General features: G+C 28.2%; 1 pseudogene; it reads left to right on the top strand.

Moving 5' to 3' along the window:
- Nucleotides 1–15,466: 15,466 nt before the first annotated feature.
- Nucleotides 15,467–22,201, top strand: LOC118043700 (nuclear transcription factor Y subunit A-7-like; annotated as a pseudogene).
- Nucleotides 22,202–23,766: the final 1,565 nt, after the last annotated feature.

The raw sequence follows: 23,766 nt of genomic DNA, 5'->3' as shown, positions 1-23,766 counted from the left end.
TATCAAATTTGATCCTCATTCTTTTGATTGTTACTTATTTTATTTGAAATAATTTATGAAATGTTGATTATTATTATTTTAATTTCTTCATTTTTCATTTTTCAAACTCCATTGCAAAATAGTGTATGACGACAATAAAAGAAGCTACATTGATCGCTAAAGAAGCATCACAAAAATAAAAACAAAAGGAAGAGTGAATATCTATCTATATCTATATTCAATCAATCAATTCTATTTAACTTAAAAATAAATTGTCATAATTTATTTGAAATAAAGCAAACAATAACAAAAAGAACGTAAACTAAATAAAAAAAGAAAGAGAAGTTTAATTGCTAATATGAGAAATTGCATGACATGTGAAAAGATCGAGGAAAAGAGAGGAAAAAAGGAGAAGAAAAAAAAATGATCATCAACGACAAACCGACAAACTTGTCTATGCACTCGCAGCTATTTCATGAAGAACACGCCAAGACACACTAGATGCAACCCTAGAACAACAATTTGGGCCTTTTGAATCACCTGCACAGCACGTGGCTAACGCGTGCCCAGCACGTCAACATTTTTTTAATTCTTTTTTTATTTATTAAAATACTTAAATGATCTCACCCCAACTCATTAATTACAAAAAAAATATCAACAAAATGACAAAAATACCCTTTAACCCAAGGGTTAAATTATTTGAGATAAAGGGCGCCAAGATCTTTTTACTATGCAAAATAAAAAATTACAGAAATTTATTATTCAATTAAAACACAAAATATCCATATAGTCCCCAATCAATTTTAGAACATCAAAATTATCCTTATGCAAAGACTATTTTACCCTTAGACATTTAGCTGAGAGTTTTTTTAAGCCAATAAAAAGAAAAACACTATTCTTGTCTATAATGAACTATGTCTAGGTAAATATTTTTTTTTCTCTTTTTTTTTTTTTTTTTAAGCTAAAAGAAGCCAAGCCTAGATTCCAAAATAGATAGATGTTCTTAGAAGCGTCCTTTTCTTGTTGGTCAATGTACAAATTAACTTGTTTACTAAACTTGAGAATTCATTGGTTGCAATGTGATATAAAAGAAACTAGGATAACATTTGGAAATGCGGGCCAACCCATATTTTTCAAAAAATTCAAATTTGTTTTTGTTAAAAATTAATTTTTTTATGTTTAGGACCATTTTGATGCACTAATCCCAAAAATAATTTTTAAAAAATAAAAAAAAAATATATATTATTTTGATGTATTTCGACATGAAAAGCATTTTGAAAAGCAACCGCAATGACACTCCCAAACAAGCCAATTCTACTTTGCGAGGTGCAATAAAATTTCTTTCTAACACAAAAGAATGGAGAAAATGCTTAGCGTGTTTTTTAAAAAAGTACAAAAAATAAATGGTCATTGTTTTAGTCTTTAATGGGTTTAATAAATTTATTTTATTAAATTATATGATAAAAAACAATAACAATAAATAGATTGGATTTTAAAAAGAATGTTTACTTAGAAAATAAATTACAAAGCTCAATTTGCAAACAACTCAATACTGAATGACAAAATATTTTAAAAAAATTAAATAAAAAACAACAAAAAGAAGCAACCCGATTTAACATAGCAAACTCGTGATCTAGGTCATGAGACCAAAATGACCCCATAAAAAAGCAAACAAAAAATATTATGATGCCAAATTCCTAAATGTAAAAGGGCAAAAAAAATTCAATGAACAAAAATAACCCAAATAAACCCAAGCAAATCTATCAAGCCCTGTGAGCCAAATCATGTGAACAAGAAAACCTAATAGAAAGCAAAACAATAAAAATGTTGAAGACTAGTTCTTAAACTAACAAACTATTGAAGGACAAGACATAACAAATATTTAATCTCCAAAATAAACTCGAGTCAACCTCAACTAACCTGTCAAACTCGCAACCTAAATTATAAGTTTGGAATAAACTCCATAGAAACAAAAGTGAAGAAAATCACAGAGCTTAATTTTTAATAAATTCAATGTTGAAATATGAGATAGAAAATGACAATTAATATTAAAAAATGATATGAAAAAAAGACTAGTGTCAACCAGGGTTAACTTTTCAAACTAGTGACTAGAGTCATGAGAACAAGATAATTCCATTAGAAAAAATTATGAAACTCAATCCCTAACCAACTAAATGTTGAAAGATGAAATTGAAGAAAAAAAAAATAACATAAAGCAAAAAAAAAAAAAAGCCATCAAAAGAATAAGAACCAAATTTGAAACACAAACAAAATGACAAGACACATTTCTTTCTAATTTTTTTTACAGATCAATGCAAATCCTGAGAGATGAAAAGAGAGAAAATTGGGGAGAAGGAAAAAAATCAAAAAGGATTGTCACGGGACTCTACCTATGACATGCACTGCACAACTTGAAAATTATTGGCTTACTCCTTCCAAAGCCACGAAAGAAGTTGTCGTTTTGCCATTTGAGCAAGCTGCATGCACAACTAGAACACAACGGCTTACCTCCACATGCAAGCAAAGTTGCCCTACCTATCTACCATTGTCCACCATATTTGTTTTAGGTTCAATTTTAGCCCTTTAAGCTTTGATTTTTTTTACCTTAATATAACTTTATTTTATTTTTTCAAACCAAGCATCAACTAAGCATCAAAATTTTACCTTGATATTGCGAGAACCCAATATATAGGTAACCAAAACAAACCTAAATAAATGCAATGTGAAAGACTCAAATTAAAAAAAAAAAAAAAAAAGTTGAGTGAGCGAAAAAAATAAGGACAAGAACTCTTCCCCTAACCACACAAACTAGTTCCTAATTTTAGACAAACAAAAGGGTTTGAACAATTATTTAAGCTTCAAATTTGATCCCTAAAGCTCTAATTCTTTTAAATTAATAAAATTTAATTTTTTTTTATCCAAACCAAGTGGCAGAACATTTCCTTGACAATGCAAAATTGTCATTTGCATGATAAAAAATAAATCATCGGGACAAATCTTAAATCAATGTAACATTTAAGGCCGAATAAAAAGAAAACAAAATTAAGGAACCAAAATGAAAAAAAAAATCCATGGGACAAAAAAAAAAGGAATCATTGTGCAAATCCACAAGAAATCCCTACTCCTTTTTAGTTTTTTTTTTTTTTGTTAACTAGTTTTGTTTTCCCATGCATCACTATGGATAGATATTTGAGGTATTAGTAATGTTCTTGTGAATATTTTTTTTGTAAAATAATATGCATAAACTCATAACATACCAAGTTAATCTAATTGAAATTTGATCAAACTAAAAAGAAATATAAAATGATGTTATAAGAAAACAAATAAAAAAAAATCAAGCAATGATAGGCCATGGGGGAGTCTTTGATATTGTTAATAGACCCAACATAGTAGGTCAATGTTAAAATCTCTTGACTTGATTGTTTGCCTTACTCAAGCTTCAAATTAGACTATATAAAAGTTTTTATAATATAACCTAATGAGTTTGATGGGTCCAGAGACAGTATGGATGACTATTAAAAATATGAGTTGGCTTAAAACAATCATGATGACAACTTTTTTTGTAACATTAAGACAATAATTTATTAGAATGACACTGGTTAACCCAAATTAACCACAAAATTAAAAAAATAAATGATTTTTGTGTTCGAATCAAAGTTAGGTAAGGGCTTCAGATCAAGTTTATTTTCTTGTTAGCCTTTGCTTGACTTCTTGTTATTGTAAGAGCTGACCCAGCCACAAGTCATTTGTTCCTTCCTTTTTTAATGAAGTGGCTGACCTTTCTTTGAGGATCAAAATGAAAATCCTTCTATAAAATTCAAAGTCTCTTTCTTTTCCCTTAACTTTTTATCTTCATATTTGGACCTTTATTTGGCTCATGCTGGATGCAATTCGAGACAATATTAAGGAGTTATTAAAGAATCAAAGCCTGAATTTAAAGAAGACCATGGACTTGGGTGGGATAAAATTCATGAATCAATTTAAGTGTTGTCATAGAATCAAGGACCAAACCATATGGGAGTTCTCATAACGACGAGTCAAAAAGAAATTTGAAAAATTAGAAGAAATGTGAGTTAGCTTTAACAAATTTTTCTAAATGACATCCTTTTTTTTATATTGAAATGATGACCTATTATATTGACCATGATCAACCTAAGTAAACCATTAGTGTAACACCCTGAACCTTTTACACAATTATTATTTTACTAAATGGCTCGTGCTTAATTTATATTTCTAGATTCATTAATTTCATGCATACACTTAACTAATGTGTAAATCTGCTTTGGGATTCATTAAACCCATTGTTCGCTAATGTCACACCTTAGTCACACTCATTGGTTCATTTGATCCATTTTTGTACTCAAAACTTTCTAAATAGCAATTTTTTTTTTAATTATATTAGGTGTGTTTAATTTTTTAGAAGGATAGTATTCATTTGCAAATTTTTTATTTTTTATATGGATTAAATATTTATTTTTTTTATAATATTTTTAGTATATGCAGCCTTGCATATCATTTTTTTTTTTTTATTCAATAAGTCATATCTTAATCTATATTTATCTCTATATAAATTGATTTTACACAACCAAGTAAATGATTCATGTTGTTATATTAAAAATTTTGATCTACATTTATCTCTTAATTTTTTTAATTATGTTTTTATTTATAGTTAATGATGTATTTTTCATTTACTTACACAATGGTTTGTAATTTATTTAATTTTTTATGATTTGTTGATGTAAAAAAACATGCTGAAAAATTCTCCTTTTTTGGTTTTTTATAATGTATTGGTGCTTTCAATTTGATCATTATTCTTATAATTTTTTTATTTTTTATTTTTCCCTTCAATCCAAGTTGATGGTGTTTTTTATTTTTCATTTTGGTTTTTTTTTTATTTTCATTTTTTTATTAATGCCTTTTTTATATGTCTTTTTTAAAAATAATTTTTAAATTAATACTTTAATTAATACCTCTTCTCTATTATCTTTTTTGGTTTTTTTAACCTTTTTTAAATAGCAATTATTTTTTTAATTATATTGGATGTGTTAATATTTTTAAGAGATTATATGATTCATCTATAAAAAAAAGTTTATTTTTTGTATAAAAATTTATTTTTATGATATTTTTAATAAGTGTAGTCTAGCATATTATTGCTTTCTTTTATTTTATTTAATAAATCTCATGTATATGTTAATTTCTATTACAAATTAATTTTAATAAACAAATTCATTAAACAGATTTAGATAAATGACTTGTTTTTTTTTTTTCTTTTAGATAAAATGTTTTTTTTTTAATGTTATTAATATGATTCAAATAAAATCAATTTATTTAGTTGAGTGGAGCTATAACTGAAGTTGTTGAATTTATTTTTAAAAAAACACTTACAATATTTAAATATTTTATTAAAAAAATAATATGAATATGCAGTATAGCACTGGCACCAATTTAATCGTCGTGAACTATGTAGTGTAAAATTTCTTACATGTATTTGTTCAAAAGAGGCGAGTCAACTGATCTCTCGTTATATTAATTTTGTATTCTTGACCGTGGATTGTGGATTGTGGATTGTGTATTATAAAAGAGGTGATATCTATATGATGTGTTTAAATAAGTTTATCTAAATATTTCTAATATGAAAGCATTTTTTTATGTCATTACGCAAAGCGGGGAGGGGAAAAAAACTCGTTAGGCTCCATGATCTTTTACTTCATCAACTTGCGCAATCATATCTGTTCTACAGCATGCATATCAATCAATCCTGCAGCATTCCACTTGAGATTCTGACATCTCCATTAGCCATTTAGGCGTCCTTATATTGTGATTCCGAGTGAGGTTTATCAACAATCATAAATATTATTATTTAATAATATTTTTATCGCAACTTTATATTGATGAGTCCCATTATTATGACACAACCATAAGTTTACAAGTGACTCATTAATGTTTTTCATGATGAAAAAAACCCATGAACAGTAGAGCATGGCTCCCTGTTCCCGCTAGACTAATTCGGTTTAATATTAAAAATGCATTGAACCATATTTGACCCAATAAAATAAAAATATATATATTTTTTATTTTTTTATTGTGTTTTATTTGGAAAATTAATGTTAAACTTTATTCAATGACTATATAAATTAGATGGAAATCGCTTGATGACGCCACATTTACATAAATGAATCGCAATCTCAATTTTGTTCCTGATTATATTTTATCTGATGTTGTTGCGCTCTTAAAAAATTTGTGAAAACTCTAGTTCTTGTCGAATGTATTTCATACGTGATAGAATTGTAGATAGTTTAATAGAACAATAAAAAATATTTTATATAAAATATTATTTATTTCATGATATAATAGCAATAGTTAAATCTACAAAATTTAAATTAAAAACCATTAATATTAATATATATTTTTTAAAATTATTTTATAATCTCAATTTCAAAAAACATTCTTAACCAACATATTAAACTATTTTTTGTTCAACCTTAATTTCAATCACAGTTTTAACTAAATATCTATTTTTTCAAATCAATCTCAACTAAAAATACTTTTTATAAAATATTTTTTTTCAAACCACAATCTAACAGCTACCGCAATACCAAAAACAAACAGTATCATTATGCAGAATGTCTTGCTGCTGGTAATGATGTGGGTTGGATGACATTTATCCTCTCCTAAACTGTGCCACTCATACAAACTGGACAAGGCACAATGCTCCTAAAAGCAGAGCAGTGGAAGAGATGGAATTTCACAGTACACACTCACAAAATCCATTGAGACGAGGCCTTATTCATTTTACTACTGTAGGGGACAAACTTGAGAGATTCCCATTTCCAGAAAAAATGCTATTCAATTCTTTGCTGGTCTAAATTGAGTATCATTTGCAGCCTCGGAGAACAAAATCCATGTTGAATTGAATTTATTTCCATGTATAATTTGAATTCAATTGATAACTTATTATAATTCTTATATTTATGTTTAGAATAAATATTAAATCATATAATTTAATTTAATTATATACCCGTAGAAATAAATTGAATTAACAATCTTGATTTTTTCCCAATTACAGCAACCAAAGCTTCCCCTGCATAGGTCTTCATTTAGAGGATCTAGTAGATCTCTCAAGTACCATATTTAATGGCTCATAATGAAAACATTGATCCATTACAAAATCATACAGTTGATAAAAAATATGCATGAATATTAACTTATTGGTTGAGTCTGGATCTAAATTTAATGATTTAGGGTTTAAAAGATTAATCTTAAATTACAAAGTTGACACATGTTTCTTTGATTTTTTTAACTTTTTTTTCCCATCCTTGAGCATTTGTTATTTTTTAATTCAATTTATATTGTATTTTTTTAGTCCTTTTAAAAATAACACGAGTTGTCTTAGTTTGTTTTATTTTTTTATCTTTGTTAAATTTAACTCTTTTGAAAGAATTTTGTTTTTAAATTAAATTAAATTGATCGAATTCATCCGCCAATATTTAATTTTTTTAAGTATTGAGTACAGGTCAAGAATTTAATAGATTGCAGATTTGAAAGTTTAACCTAAGTATACAAGGTTTACTCAGGCTTGTTTAATTTTTTTTTAAGCTTTTTTTTTTATATTTCATCATCGAACATTCTTTTTCACTCTCTCTCTTTCCATAGGATTTATTTTTCTTTTTAAAATAACAAGGGTTGCTTGAGTTTTTTTTTCCAGTTTTTGTTAAATTTCATCTCTTTAAAAAAATAATTTATTTTTTTAATAAAATTAAACTTATTAATTTCATCATTTAACATTTACTTTAATGCAATACCTTAATGAATTTTATTTTTATAATTATGTTTTTTTTTTTAAATTGGTATTCATTATTTTTTTTAATTTTTATTTTTATGGAGCTATTATCATATTATGTCTCATGTTATGGATTCAATAGGTTTACCATGTTTGACTCAAACCTTATGTTTTATTGTTTTTCAATCTGTTTTGATCTTGAATTAGTGATTAAAATCTTAGATTTTTTTTTTAAAAATAAATTTATATTTTTTTTATGTCTTTTCTACAATAAAAATAATAATAAACTTGCCGCGTTGCACGGGGCACTATATAGTCATATTAGTAAATTAACAAAAAGTCAATACAAATAAAATAAAATGATATTATTTACCTGGACAGTTTTTGAAAGGGTAAGATGGGATCTGGATCGAGAAAAAATAAAGTTGATTTATCATCTATTTTTATTATATTTATAATACAATAAAACAATATTCAGTTAGTACAGCATGTGACACAACACATATAAAAAACAAATTGAAATCATTCAGAGCATGTGACACAACACTCATATAAAAATAAATTGAAATCAATCAGACTCATAAATTAGGATTGGAAACTAAATTTAAAATATAATTATTAAGCTAATTACTCATTTTTTATTCCTTAGATTCGTAAATTAAGATTGCAAACTAAATTTAAAATATAATTACAATTTTTATTTGTATTCGTATTGATTAATAACTTGTCTGACCCTATGTTTCTAATTTATACTATTTTTAAAAAGCAAAACACCAAAAAAGTATTCCATAATGATTTTGAAGTCAAGTTTTTAAAGTTTGAGAGTGAAAACTAATTTCTATAAAACATGTAAAATGTAAATTAGCTTCCACTACAAAAAGAATGAGAAGTTATGTCTTCTAAGTTCTAAGATGAAAGACTTCTTATTTTATTTAAAAAATAAAAATAACATTAAATATTTAAAAACTAGCTAACTTTATTCATTTTATTTTATATATAATATTTAATTACATAGTTAATAATCTTAAATATTATAAGATTATTATATTAGTTTTCAACGTATAGGGGTCTTAATTAAATTATTTAGTTGTTTTATTAACTTAAAGAAACTATCTGATATCTTATCATTGTTTCTTTTAAATTATTTTCTTATGTTATTTGTGTGTTTTCAAAGAAATAATTTATTTATTAAGCTATTCAATTAATTTCTTAAAAAATGTTTAATTGGTTAAATTAAAAATATTTAATTTAAGTTGTATTTTTAACTATAATTTTAATTTTTCACTCAAAACACAACAACATGATATTGATTAATATGTTTGATATAATAATATAGGCGCATTATAACATATATAATTTCCGCACTACTTACATGTCATAATAAATTTTTATTAAACATAAAATAAATACTCAAATATTTTTAACATGTTTTCTAGAAAAAAAATTAAATTATGTTAAGGTTAATTCGATGTGATATAGTTGATTTTGCAGGTCCAAAAATAACTCAAACAATCGGTCAAAATATAGTTTGACTAAAAAAAATTCAAGATGATATATTTTCATAAATATTGACATGATAATATACTGTATCTACTTATATGAAGTCAAATTTTCAATCAACACAACATTAAAAGATAAAATTGAAAAAAAATATTCAATTAAAAAAAACAAAAAACACCAGAGCCAACTTGGCTTATCCACAAAACTTCACAATTCGAGTTATGAGACCGTGATAACCCCAATAAAGAGTAATAAAAATATGAAGCCAAATTCTAAATTAACCAAATGGTGAAGAATAATGTTGAGGAAAAAATCAAATAAAAAAATAATCCGAGTTATCATGAGTTAATATGTTAAACTAGAATCATAAGATTAATGATAACTTTGAAAAAATAAAATTAAAATCAATTATAAATATCTAATACCCATTAAATTAAAATTAAATTATAAAAGACCAAGACATTTTGCCGGTGATTATTACAATAAAATATCAAGTTATTATAGTATTAATAAAATTAATAATAATGAGGTCAAGGTAAAAAAGAATACTTTCATACCACAATTTCTCGAAAGGGTGAAAGGTGTCACACACGGAATAAAGTTCTTGAAGTCCAAATCATCTAATCCCTTACCCTACCCATCAGTACACCTCAAAACAACAAAACTTAAATATTAATGGTCAAGAGGTCACCTTGAACCATCCACTCACTCGCAGGGGCCCATGCAGTTGTTGGACTCGACTGATTGTCGGTCAGCTTCTTGCTCCTACGTGAATCCCAAGTCTTTTTTGATAAAAATTTTTAGAGAATATCACGAAATATATATATATATATATATATATATTGGGAAATAGCACAGATTTTACTCCATGCTATTGAAAAATGCAATACGGTTTTATCAACAACCGAATCTCATTCTCTCCTTTGAATCGGTTTTACTCAATTGATTTAGAGTCTATTTGGTATTGTGGTAACTTTTATGGTTGTGGTTTTAAAAAAATTATTTTATAAAAAATACTTTTTATTGAGGCTAGTTTGATATTTATATATGTTTGGTTAAAACTATGGTTGAAATTCAAGGTTGAATAAAAAAAATATTTAATGTGTTTGGTTAAACATGATTTTCAAATTGAGCTATAAAATAACTAAAAAATATATATAGTAATATTGATATTTTTTTAATTTAAATATTGTAGATTTAACTACCATTATTACATCATTAAATAAATAATATTTTATATCAAATATTTTTTTATTATTCCATTAACTTATCTATAATTTTATCACATAAGAAATTTCATCTGATAAGGACTATAGTTTCTGTGATTTTTTGAGCTTGCAACAAAAATTAGGTAAAATATTATCAGAAACAAATTTGAAATCATGATCAAATTCCAAAAATGCTACGTCATCATGCGATGTTCTTCTAATTTATGTAAGTGTTATTAAATAATATCAAACACTATTTTTTCACATGAATAGTGTAAAAAAAATTTACCGGGTCGGACACAAGTCCAATGAACATTGTTCACATGAATAGTGTAAAAAAAATTCACCTAGCATTGTTCACGTGAACAGTGCCATGTTAATGCTTCTCGCATTGCTAGGAGAATTATAATTCACCTGGGCATTGCGCTATTGTGAACAGTGCCTAGGTGAATTACACGAGAAGCAGCTCCCAACTGCTGTGTGGGAAACGATGATTTGAGGAAAATTTATGGGTCCCACCAGACAGTAAATTGCTTTTTTCATATTACTAAATGCCTAGTTTACGCAATTTGCTTTAAAAGCTAAAGCTACCGCGTAAACAAACACTCACTTACTTTCCATCAAAAACTGCTCGACTTTTAACAACTTAAGCCTTCGTGAACTTTTTGACACAATTTTAGTCTCTAGAGCCCATGACGCCTATAAAAAGAGAGATATGCGAAAAAAACTATTTAAGTTGATATATAAACTTTTAAGATATAATTTATATTATTTTTGTAATATATTTTTTTAAATAAATATATTTTGGACTTGAAATTTACATAAACTCACACTTTCTTTTACTTAATTTTAAAATAGAATGAAGGTGGTGAATTCAAATTCATAATCGCTTAATCAACAACGCTCTAATACCTTGTCAAATAATCATTTTATTCAAAAACTTAAACTATTAGATGAGGTCTCAATATATAATTTATATTATTATCTAAGCATTTGAGTCAAGGACAACAATGTAAATTCATATGAATTGTGAAATTAATGATACAACGAGTGAAACAATTATATTTATTAAAAGGGTGTTTGAGAGTGTAATGGTAATTGGTTTTTAAAGTATATTTTGCTCAGAAATATATCATTTTTTTATTTTTAAAAAGTTATTTTTTACATTCAGCATATCAAAATGATCCTAAAATATAAAAAATAAATAATTATAAACAAAAACAAAATTTATTTTTTTAGAAAACACCGTTTTCAACCGCATTTCCTAACGATCACTAAAAGAAGCTTAAACAACTTAAGAAATCATTGTAGATGCAAGTTGAAAAACACTAATCACATAAACTATGTAATGATGTTCTATTTTTATTTTTCATTCATAAAACTTAACATTGGTTTTCAAGGAATATTGAAGTCTTTCGTATGAATTATTTGTTCATTTCCAAATTGATAAAGGATAAATATATCTTTTTCTATCCTAATGCATGATGAAATAACCAAAATACACTTGAAAACATAAATAAATAAATTTGGAGTAAAGGGATATTTTTGTATTTTCATAATTTTTTGGTTATTTTAATTTTAGTTAAGGGGTAATTTAGTATTTGATCAAATATAAAAAAATAATACACAATTAAAATGCACAGCAAAACAAATAAAATGCCCATAAAGTAAAAAAAAAAAAAACTTTGAGCCTAAGTGGCTTTTAGGATCTTTTTCAAAATGGTGTTTTAAACTTATAAAGTCATCTTAAAGGCAATTTCATATTTGACTAAATAAAAAAACAAAAAAGTAGGTGTGAGAGATGTTTATGCACTTTGAGTGGCGTATATGGTACCTTTTAGAATTCGAAGATATCCTTTAATCATGTGTGTCACCATTTCATATTTTTTTCGTGTTGTGCGTGTCTCCGGTAGTAATCTAATTTGTCATTGGTAGGTTTCCCTCCCTTCTTCTCTCTCTATAACCTTGAAAATTCTAGTTTTTTCTACTTTATTGTTAATATTTCAACTTTAGTCTTTATTCTTTTGATTTCTAATATTTGATTTTGGTTTTTTTATAGAAGTTTTATTTGTTTTCAATTTCATTCTTTAATTTCAATTCATCAAATATTATATCTTTCAATTTAATCTTCATTCTTTTGGTTTTTAATTTTTTTTCTTGATCTTTTTATAAAAATTTTATTGGTTTTCAATTTTATTATTCAATTCAAACTAATGGTATTGTGTTTTCTAATTTGTTTTCATTGTTTTTATTTTTATTTTTTTTCTTGATCTTTTTGTAAAAGTTATTATTCTTTTCCAATCCTGAACCTTTAGTCAAAATGTTGCTTTTATTTTTATATCAATTTTGATCCTTATTCTTTTGAATTTTTAGGTTCCTTTTACTAAATGAATTTTTCTTTTTAATTTTACCCTTCAATTAGATATCATTTTTTTTTTCAATTTTGATCCATATTTTTTAATTGTTATTTTAAAAATATTTTTGTATAGTTAAAAATATTTTTTCAATTTCATTGTTTAATATTAGTTGATTGAGAATTGGACTTTATGTGTTTTTTTTTCAAATAGCATGCATGGGGTTTAATAACCCGAGTGTGAATTTAAAAAGTTGATATAATTTTTTTTTAAAAAAAGCTTCATAATCTTTTTTTTTATTGGATTATTTCGATATCATGATTTCAGGTTGTGAGTTTAGTGGGATAACTCAAGTTAGCTTATCCTAATTAACATGGATAAAAGTTTGTCATGCTAACTCGGATTGACAAAAATTAATTTTTAATGTCTGATTTTTACCCCATTTCATTCTTTTATTTTTAATGGATTGTAAATCAAGATACATTATTTATTTTCGTTTTGAAAAAATAATTTTTAGGTTATCCTAATAATTTTTTTAAAAAATTTATCCATTCATCATTGTTTTTTAATCTAAATTAAATAAAATTAATTTATTCTACTCAAATTTATGATTCAAATCACATATTTTTTTTCAAAAAAATATTTACTGCAACATAACATCATTTATAAAACAAATAGTCTAGCTCTCTCTCTCTATATATATAAACCGATACAATGAGTGAAAATAAAGTCACTTTTTTTTTTTTTTTTTTTTTTTGATTTAACGTGGGTGTCCGGGCAAAAATAAAGTCACTTTAATTGCTCACGTTAAGGTGTTACTTCACATCTAGTTTGCACTTGATTGCACTTGATGTGACTACATAAATAAATCTAACTGTTTAGCACTTACTGGAGTTGCGAGTTTCATATTTTAAATGTTTTTTTTTTTGAAATAATTCATAAAATTCATTGGAGAAAAAATATCAAGTAAAACCATGGAAGGCAGGTTAGAGAATTATATTTTTTTTATTTGACCCTAACGGATATCATACACTTTGAAAACAAAGGATAAATTATAACAGATACTAGTTATTTAATTTGTGTTTTGCTGCGACTTATATAACCAATCCAAAAATAAATATAATGGTATTTCATGTGTATTTGTTGACATAAAACGGCTTGATTAAAAGTTTATATATATTTTTAATTAAATAAATTAAAAATTATTTGTGCAACGAAAAAAAATATAAAAATCCAATTTCCAACCAACCAGAGTTAATTAGCAAAATTTATGACCCAAATCATGGGCTCGGTCAGGTTCAACATTTTTTTAATAGTTTTTTTTTATTTAACTATATAACAAAAGACCAACGTATATAAAATTAAAAAATCAAGTTTACACCAAAAATCATGGGCTCGGTCTATATAACAAAGACCAACGTATATAAAATTAAAAATCATGGGCTCGGTCTAGATTCCGATGATTTCTAGTTGCTGAAAAGTCAAGTTTACACCAAAAATCAAATATTTTGTACAAAACAAATTTAAACAACACTCTAGAGATGTAAATAAAAAAAAATCAACCCAAAACTTAAAATTTTTTTTAAGATCAGATATGTTTTTTTAAAAAAATTTCAAGATGAATCCTTTCAATTTGTGAAAGGAGATACAAAGTTGAATCTACAAAGTTGAATCCCTATGAGTTGACAAAGTAGTTACAAAGATGCCAAAATAATGATAGAAAAGTGAGAGCTTTGGGCTGGTCATGTCATGACCATAAAAAAATTGATCTTCACTGTAATGAATTAGTTTTAGAAATGGAAGTTTAATGTAGGTGATTTTAATCTTTAACTATTTTGAAAAAAATAAATTGAAATCTAAATTTATTTTATTTGATTTAATTTTTTATTCTTAAATCAAGTATAAAATGATTTGGAATTGAAAATAAAACTATTAAATTTTCTACAATATTTATTAAGTATTTATAAAGGAAAATAGGTTGACAATTGGGTTTTAGAGTTTCAAAACATGGACCCCAATTTTATTCCAGCAAATAATATGTTATATATTCATTTTTTTTTTAAAATACCAAGTAGACAACTTGTCTCCCGCTCATTAAAAAAAAAAAGAAGCATAGGCCTAGCCTTCTAGGTTTAGGCGCACCTGGGCCTTATTTTCTAGGCTAAGCATGCTGGGCACGTTTTTAATCAATATTTTTTTTTTCATAGAATTGTTTAAAAATTATCAAGGTATGATTTTTTTTAAAATTTATTTTTAAAATAACAGGAGAAAATATTTTTTTTTTTAAAAAAATATTTGAATAAAGGAATGAATTTTTAATTACACAGACATTTTTTCCTCTTTAATGAGAATTATGAAAATTTCTTATGAAAATCTATTTTAATTACTTTTATATTTTATCTAAAAAATCATGCTACTAATATAAAAAATAAATGTTTTGTTAAAAATAATATTATAAGAAAATATAATTTTAGTTAAGAAAATATATTTCTTATTCAGAATTTAAATTGATTTGAAAAAAAACTTTAAAACTAAAGGAGTTTAACAATTTTATATTTATGTGCAAAAATTAAAAAATTATGAAAGACAAATGAAAACTACCTTAGCCAAATATGCATAAAAAGAAGAAGAAAGAGACAGGGGTGTGTTTGGATAGACAACAGTGTGTTTACCCAGCGCCAGGTATGGTGAAAACGGAATTCGATGTTTTTATGATTTCCCCAAACAGAAACAATAACAGAGGAAAAATTTCTCCTTTTTTCTTCTATTTTTATTAACCTGCAGAAGCAACAGAGAATTGTGAAAAATCAACGGAACAACAATAACCATAAAACTGCCTGCCTCTCTCTCTCTCTCTCTCTCTCTCTGCAAAACAAAAACAAAGGGAAGTTTCTCTTTAAGGTAAATTTCGAATCCCTAATTCATTTCCTTTTTTCTGTTTTAATTAAATCTTTCGCTTGATCGAAACTTCCTTCTCTGTGCTTCTTCATTTGTCATGTTCAATAACTGATGGAATTTGAGTTTCTTTTTTTTTTTAATTGCGTGCGTTTTGTCTGGAACCAAACGGAGAATTATGCTATTTTCTTGGTTTGAATGAGGGGATTGGTAATGATTGTGAAGCATTTGGTTTTTGTTTGGTTTCTTTTCATCTCAAAGACTCTGATTTTTTCTTGGTGTTTAGGCGAGTTTAGTGAGTTCATATTTTGAGAATATGAGTTAATTGAGAGTTCAGTTTGGGGGAGTTTGAGTGAAATGGTTAATTGGATTGATGAGGTGCATGAGTTCAATGTGAAGAAATACCGACAAGCAAAGTGTGACAGAAGCTATTCATTATAGGTTCTATATTACAGAGTTTTATTCCAGTAGCTCTTTATATGGTGTGTAACCTTGTCAGCAAGGTGGATGCAGCAGGGGTGGTGTTTTGTGGTTTCCTTATAGTCATTTAATCTAATATGAAGGGAAATCATGTAAATTAATGGTTAGACTTTAGTATCTGTTTAGATTGAAAAACACTATGTTATGTTTCTAAGTTATTCACCATGAACATTTTGACGACAATCTTTTATCAGCTTCTCTCATCTGCATATCATCCAGTACTTTAATGGCTTGAGAAAATCTTTGATCAGCTACTTTCTCATCACCATAATTTATGTATCATCTCAATATAAGCATGTGTTATTTGAGAATCCTGTTTTACGATAGCATTAATTCTTCAATTTATGTATTGCTTATGCAAGTGAATGGATATTATGCGTGGTAATCTTCTTTTCATAATGTGAATGTGTGGAAAATATTTGGCAAAATTTCTCTGGTATGGTTTATTTTTGTCATCTTTTCATTCAATGGTCGAGTTAGAATTGCTTTCCTGCAATTCGAGCACTGAATCTTCCCCTTTGGTTGGGAGAGAAGTACCAGTTGTACTGAAGGTCCAGTGGTTTCCTATGCAATTAGGTCATTGCTAAGCTTGAAGTTAACTTCAAAAAATGCTGGTTTAGCAACATTTTGCTCATGCAAATGAAAAGACAAAGCTACTATATAATTATTTTCAGTAGGGAGGATTGCTTTGATAATTATACTTGAATAGCTTAGCTAATAGCTATCAGACCTGTTATAGTGTGATCTTGTATTGTATATTCAAATCATTGTTTTCTTAAGCAAAAATAATTTTAAGGAATAAACTCTCAAAAATTTGTCCTTATCTTTTTCTGTCTTCTAATGCTTCATATCATCAATGCTGTATTGTTCATCCATCCAAGTTGCATGGTTGATTTGAAGTTGTTGATCACACACACACACACACACACACACACAATAGCTTTGCTAATAGCTATTAGACCTATTATAGTGTGATCTTGTCTTGTACATTCAAATCATTTTTTCTTAAGCAACAATAACTTTAAGGAAGAAACTCTCAAATATTTGTCCTTATCTTTTTCTTTCTTACAATGCTTCATATCATCTACGCTGTATTGTTCATCCAAGCTGTATTGTTGTTTTAAAGTTGTCAATCACACACACACACACACACACACACACACACACAAAATAATCTTTCAGCCCTAATTGACTAACTGGAATGCCTTATGCTCGACTAGCTTCATAATGCTCTTGTATCCTATTGACCTTGGATCTATTTTTGGGTGTTATCCGTGCTTCCAGATTTGAGCTTAGGGACCGTGGACATAACAGCCTCATGACTTCTTCCGTGCATGATCTTTCTGGTAATTTTTTCAAAATGTTTTTGCAGATTTGTTACCTTGGAGTCACTACTTAGCTATACAATGCTTTCTCTATAAATGGATGGAATGTAAAATTTATTCATGTATATCATTTGCCAGTTTGGATGTTTTATATTATTATGTTTTGACCTTGGACATGGGTTATTAGGGTTCGACAATATTTTGCTCCAGTGGGGAGAATCCTAATTGAGATTTCTGGCTGCATTGCTTGAATCCTCTTGATCCTACTTAAATAATAGTAATAATAAAAGAGCAGGAAAGATGATAAACATTTCCGTATATTCTGGGAATACTATGCATATCAAATTTGGTGAGAAACCTACATTCCTGTATGGAGGGAGTTTTGTAATCGTGAAAAAAAACATCTGAGATATTTGGTTACTCTTGGATGTTGATTGGTAACAAGGAATTGAATGATGATAATGAGAATGAAAGTTTTATTCATACTTTGCATATGCTTTGTTGAAAGGAATGAAGTGGGAATGAGAATGAAAATTATATATGGTTTCATTCCCTTGGAAAGAGGTGAGAATAAAAACAAGAAATGAGAATTTTTTTTTTTTTAAAGAATACTTGTTATTTGTATTCAATGCATATCATATATTTCAACCACCTCCACCACCACTGCCACTTTTGGTTATGGTGGTGACATTTTTTTAAATTACATTATTATTGTTGTTGTTCCACCATAAACAGCTCTTTTCTTCCACCGCCACCTCCCATGGTGGTGGCGTTGATTTTTTTTTTTGAAGATATTATTGTTGTTACTATACTACTGTTACTATCTCCACTTCTTTCTCATCCACCACCACCACCACCACCACCACAATTACTTCCATTATTTTTACTACCACCATTGTTGATGAAATATTTTTTAATCACTATCCCTTTTCATCTTACAAACCAGATATTAAAACTTTAATTACGATATTATTGTTGTTACTATACTACTGTTACTATCACCACCTCTTCCTTCTCCTCCTCCACCACCACCACCACCACAATTACTTTTATTATTTTTACTAATTTTTACTACAACCACTGTTGATGAAATCAATTTTTTTAATCATTATTCCCTTTCATCTTACAAACTAGATATTAAAACTTTCATTACAATTCCTTGTTACGATTTGAAATGCAATATTGAAATTAAAAATGTTATTATGACTCCTTATTTGCATTCCGGTTCCTCCATCCCAGTTCTAGACCATTTATTCTTGGTAACCAAACAGCACCGCACCCTAGGATTTTCTTGGGATTATTTGATAGGGTGCATTGATTTTAAGGTGTCATACATATAGACGGTAAACTTAGAGTGTCTTCGCTTATAATGTTTGACTTGTATGATCAATTTCATAGCGCTCGCTTCAAACTATGGCTCTTTTTATGTTAGCCATCCTTTTCTGAAGCAATCCTCTTTTATTTGAAAATTCCATGCATATTGATATTTAACTATGATAATAATATTATTTTCAAAGCTGCTTTCCAGATAATAGTGAAGCTGGTGAGCAGGAAAAACACTCAAGAACCCCAGGTACAGACTTCTTCTCCTGCAATTGCACTGGCACACCCAGGCAATCTCACCTCCAAATTTTCAGTATGCAACTTTCCACAGCTTGGAGCAGGACATGCTATGGTATTTTCTACAGAACAAAATATTGTTAATAACTGTTGTGTTTTTATTAAGGGATATGTAATTTTACCAAGAGTGGCTTTTTAGTATATACCAAGAGTCTTTTTTGTTTCCTACTTTGGAGTTTAGAAAAAAATTTGCCACTGCCTTTTTGATGTCTGCGTGCTTATAGCTATGTCTCTGTTATGGTATTTAGAGTTTACTTTTTGAAAATGGTTTGACAGCTAGAATTTCTTTTCAACATATGCCTCTATTTTCTCTCTGAATTGAAATTTTTTTCTGCTCTATCACTAAGATTTTTAGGAAAATCAATCGATCATGATTTTTCAGTGAAGGTAATCATGGCTGTGAAAGTTTATTGAATTTCAGCTTCCTCCCTGTTTTACAGATAAAATGAATAGAATAACCTATTGAATGAAGCAGGTCATTTTCTACTTTGCCTTGCATTCCATTTTTAAGAACAATTTTCATTTTCCATGCCATGACTTTTGATCTTTATTCAAACTTACATTGAAAAATCAGAACTCTCCCACAACTGTGCAACAAACTTTACCCAATACTTGTTTCCACCAAATAAGAACTAGGCAGTTTGACATACTAAATTTTGTCTTTTATCATTTTTTGTTCTTTTTTACTTGAAGGCACCAGCAGCTTACCCATATCCAGATCCTTATTATAGAAGCATCTTTGCTCCATATGATGCCCAGCCATATGCTCCACAGCCCTATGGTGCACAACCGATGGTAATTTCTTTTTTAATGCTGTATGCTGGGTTGTTTAGGAAACATGGCTGTTCTTGTGATTTTTCAATTTGAGACCTCATTTAGTTTAGGCCAAATTTTAAGAAACTTGACCTTCAGCAAATTTTTAAGTCTCCCCTGAACAAAAAAATCCCAAATTTTTACCACCAAACTATGACTCTATTTCATTGTGGTCAATCCATTGACAAATTGTAATGTTTTGTTGATTTTGACCTTCTTTAACCAACAATACATGCTCTTTCTTCAATTTTCCAAAATCAACTTCATTCTCATTCCCATAAAAAAATCTGAGATATATCAAAGATTGAAGCTTTTCATTTGGTTTTTCCAAGGATAGTTGCTGTAGTTTTTATTGGGTCAAGTTTTGATTTTGGTCCTGTGGATTTTGTTGTTTGGGGTCTTGGGTTTGATGGGTCACTTTCTTTTCAGCCATTTTTCAGCAGCGGCGAAGGGGTTTGAGAAAAATTTAAAGTGGAGAAATGAGATTGAAGAGATGAACTTAGAGCCAAAGAAATGCAGGCAGACCCACCATGTGTTGTGGGCAATTGTGGTTATAGGTGTTGGCGAGTGCAATGATGGTGAGTTTTGGGTAGGGAATTATTTTGGAGCTAATCTATAAAGAATGGAAGAGAGATGGCCAATAGAGAGTGAAGAGAACGAAAGGAGTTGGTCACTTGGGGTTTAAATAGGGTAATTGGTGTTTTATGTGGAACCCTTTAATGGTCAAATGGTCAAAATCAATGGATGGATGGGATACATTGTAATGGAGTGCTATTTCAGGGTTGAACATCTGGGGTTTTATGTTTATTGAGGTCTTTAAAGATTCACTGAAAGTGTTTACTATGTTGTTTATGAGCAAACATTTTTTTAAGTAACTCTTTAGCCTGTATATCTTTAAAGACTCGTTTATGAAGGAAACATTTTTCTGTTTTTTTTTTTTGGTGGCTACAAGTAACTCTTGAAAATATTATCTGATCAGGTCCATCTTCAATTGATGGGAATTCAGCAAAGCTGGAGTTCCTTTGCCATCTGATGCTGTGGAGGAACCTGTGTTTGTTAATGCAAAAACAGTATCATGGTATCTTGAGACGACGGCAATCTCGTGCAAAAGCTGAATCAGAGAACAAAGCAATCAAGTCTCGGAAGGTACTTTGTTGGTTGTCTGAAGCCAATTTCATTCTACTTGAATTTGATATTGTGTTTTGTTCACCTACTATATTAGAATCTAAATAAAGAAGGCATACATGAATCTCTTGCTGTTATTGTTTCACAACCGCTCCTCACCTATATATATTTTCAGACATTTTATTCCTCTTACTTTAGGTCAAGCATGTCCAGGCCACTGGTATAATTTTCAAAGACTGTCTGAATTTAAGCTCAGAGTCATGAAACTTGAAGAACCTAGTTTTTCTGATTTCATTGGAAATATCCCAGAGTATCTTGAATGCTCCGATGCCATATGAATGCCACTCTATGATTACTTGATTGGATGTCTTACAGCCATGTGGCTATACATACTAAGTTTTAGGCTATTATCCTCTTTGTTTACTACCATGTTACACCTGAGTCTTTGTTTCATGACAAGTCAAAAGTAATCTTGCAGCCATACTTGCATGAATCTCGGCATCAGCATGCACTAAAAAGAGCTAGAGGATGTGGGGGTCGGTTTCTCAATTCGAAGAAAAAAGAGAAACAACAACAGAATGACATGGCCCCAGGTGACAAATCACAATCTAATATCACTCTTAATGCCAATAAAAATGATATTGCTTCCTTGGATGACAAGTCTTGATACACTGGAAGCAATGGTGTTGCGTGCGATTAGCTCAGAAAACAGTTATTAGTAGAATGGGGATTCAGGAAACCCATAGCCCTATAGTGCCAGTATTTCTTTATTGTGGCTCTACCTAAGCGTCATCAGTATGTATAGCCTTTTCCAGTAGTTGGTTTGTAGGATGTTGCAAAGATGAAGTAGGCAGTGTAATTAAGAGGTGCTCATCATTATATCTTTGCTCCAGTGGATTTTTTCCAGTTGCTGCGCTTTCTTCATGAGGAGAATGATGGTTAAGTTTGTTTGCTTTTATGAAGCGGTGAGGCTTAAGACTTCTCTGCACAAAATTGGATTGATGTTAATTAGCTGGGTGGGTTATGTTTCATTAGCTTAGTGAAAATCTAGATTTGCACAATCAGAGTCCTTTCATTACTCGTTATTTTCGACTTATCGAATAAGATAGATGGTTTGACAGATATTGGTGTGAATTATCTTCTTTCTTTTACTTTTCTGTGGTGAGATGATGATGGTAGAAGTACATGTTTTAACCAGAAAAGAATGGATTGAAGTAGGGGGTGTGGGGTGGGAGCTGCTCGAGCCTCTCCGCCTGGCGAGGATGAAAGCAATGCTGCATTCATGCCTTGCACCATGCTTTCTGTAAACTTCAATATTTTCTTTTCAGTATATCATGATCGAACTTGAGTCTAAAATCATGGGTGACTTGAGCTTTGATTGTTCGAAAATTTGCAACCTTTTCGAGTGCGAACTCGAGACTGAAAGTGTGCTGCGCTGAGTCTCGGTTTGTGTATGCTTTGATTAGTTTGCAAGGTGAAACAGAGTTTGTTTATCACAGCGCAGCTGTGAGGTGACTTGCGTGTATCGACGATGTTTGTTGTATTGGGCTTTTGTTTTCAAGTTTGAAAACAAATTTTAAAAATCAGAAAATTAAGAGAATGTTTGGTAAATTTTATTTTTAAATGTTTTTAATATTCCAAGTTAAAAATAATTTTTTTTTTATTTTAATGTATTTTTAAACAAAAAATATTTTTGAATTGTCATTATTACTATAAATTCCAAACACGTTTTAAGAGCATTAATTGAAGATTTTGAAAAAGACAGGCTGGGGAAAATTACAATTCTCTCAAAAAAGAATATTAACAATTGAAAAACGTTGGAAATTTAAGAATATTATTGATGAGAATCTTGATATGAAAATATTGAAACCAGGTTTCTGAGAAACAGAATAAAACAATCAACAAAAAACGCATACTAGTTTAAAACTTTGAAAAGAAAAAAACAAAAATATACCAAATGAGTCTTAGCACAAATCTCTGCCTGATTATTTTTTTAAATATTTTTTTTAAAATTTATTTTTAAATATTAAAATGATATATATATATATAGGTTTAAATAAGGTATGCTAACGAAGCTCTCCAAGGTATCATCTTCAAATTTCCTTTTCCTTTTCCGTTCTTTATATATATATATATATATATTTTTTTTACTATAGACAGAGGTAGGACCAAGCCAAATAGCCTCCTGAAGAAGCAATCTGGCCAAAATCTTCAAAACCGGATTTTGTTTATAAATAGGAAAGTCAGAAAAGAAATTTGCAGCATTGGGAAATTTTTGACAAAGAGTACATTTATGGAATCAGTACAACCCGTTAATTTGTTTTTTTAAGTGCTGTGTTTGATGGATCGGTGTAACCCTTTTATTTTTTTGGTTAGGATATTAATTTTTTATTTTATTACTCGCATTTAATCGTGGACCAGATAACTTTTTTCTTATCTGACAATATTTTTTATATGTTTTTTTAACATAAAAAATCTTATTCCATAAATAAAATTGTTTATGTACCCATATACTTAAAATAAATAATAACTATTTATGTAACTAAAAAAATTATAAAACTTAATTTTTAATTAATTAAAATTAATTAGTCAAATTTATGATTCGGGTTATAAATTTTAAATGGATTAAACAATTTTTTTTCATTATTTTTTTAAAATCTAAAATAGACATTTATAATACTAAGAAC

Source organism: Populus alba, chromosome 11 (assembly GCF_005239225.2).
Source record: "Populus alba chromosome 11, ASM523922v2, whole genome shotgun sequence".
Lineage (NCBI taxonomy): Eukaryota > Viridiplantae > Streptophyta > Magnoliopsida > Malpighiales > Salicaceae > Populus > Populus alba.
The sequence above is the reverse complement of the archived record's forward strand: the minus strand, read 5'-3'. Positions and strand labels throughout refer to the sequence as shown.